The sequence below is a fragment of the Capsicum annuum genome, chromosome 6 (assembly GCF_002878395.1).
Source record: "Capsicum annuum cultivar UCD-10X-F1 chromosome 6, UCD10Xv1.1, whole genome shotgun sequence".
Taxonomy (NCBI): domain Eukaryota; kingdom Viridiplantae; phylum Streptophyta; class Magnoliopsida; order Solanales; family Solanaceae; genus Capsicum; species Capsicum annuum.
In genome coordinates this window covers 214,329,239-214,330,011 of record NC_061116.1, presented here as the reverse complement: position 1 = coordinate 214,330,011, position 773 = coordinate 214,329,239, and positions in this window count along the sequence as shown.

Below are 773 nucleotides of genomic sequence, written 5' to 3'. Positions count from 1 at the left end.
AGAAAATATACAAGGTATATAACTAACGAGCATAAACATTTCTCAAATACAGAACTATCCTTTATACACAAAACCAAACTATTGAAGCAGGTAGTTAAATGTGTTCCAACTATGTCAAATTACTACTGCAACGACTTAGTGAAGTCAGTTATAACTAACCTCTAGCTCACCTCTAACCAAACAACCTACTAGTAGTCTTAGCTCACTAACTGCATATATAATATATATACACATGTATCATGTACTATTGGATAACAACTTGAATAACAAAATTACATTCTTGGTTAATACCCTATGATCTTCTTTGTCCTCTCTTCTCTTCCTCTCTTCCTTACTTTCTTGATTCCTTGCTTAGTTGTTCATGGTGATTCGTATTAAGATTACTTAATTCTTCATGGTATCAGAGCTGCAATACTCTGCATGCAACTCCAACACATCATTGACTTGCAACAAAATGGATTTTTCAGGTTCAAATCAATGTACACATCGTTAACGTACTTATTATTTACAAGGTATCAAATAATAAACATAGACATCTACTCTAGTTAAAATATTTGGATAAGGCAGACATCTAAGCTAAAAAATAATTTGGGGAATCTTAGAAGATCTGTCAATTTTCTGACAGGACTGAACATCCTTTGCAAGTAGCTAGCAAAAGGTCAAAGCATATAAAGTAACTGTATGTGAAAGCCTACTCCACCGTTTTAACATGCAAAAACTTATTGTGTAAGAGACCTATAAACTCATTGTACAAATGAACCCAAAAGTCCCCT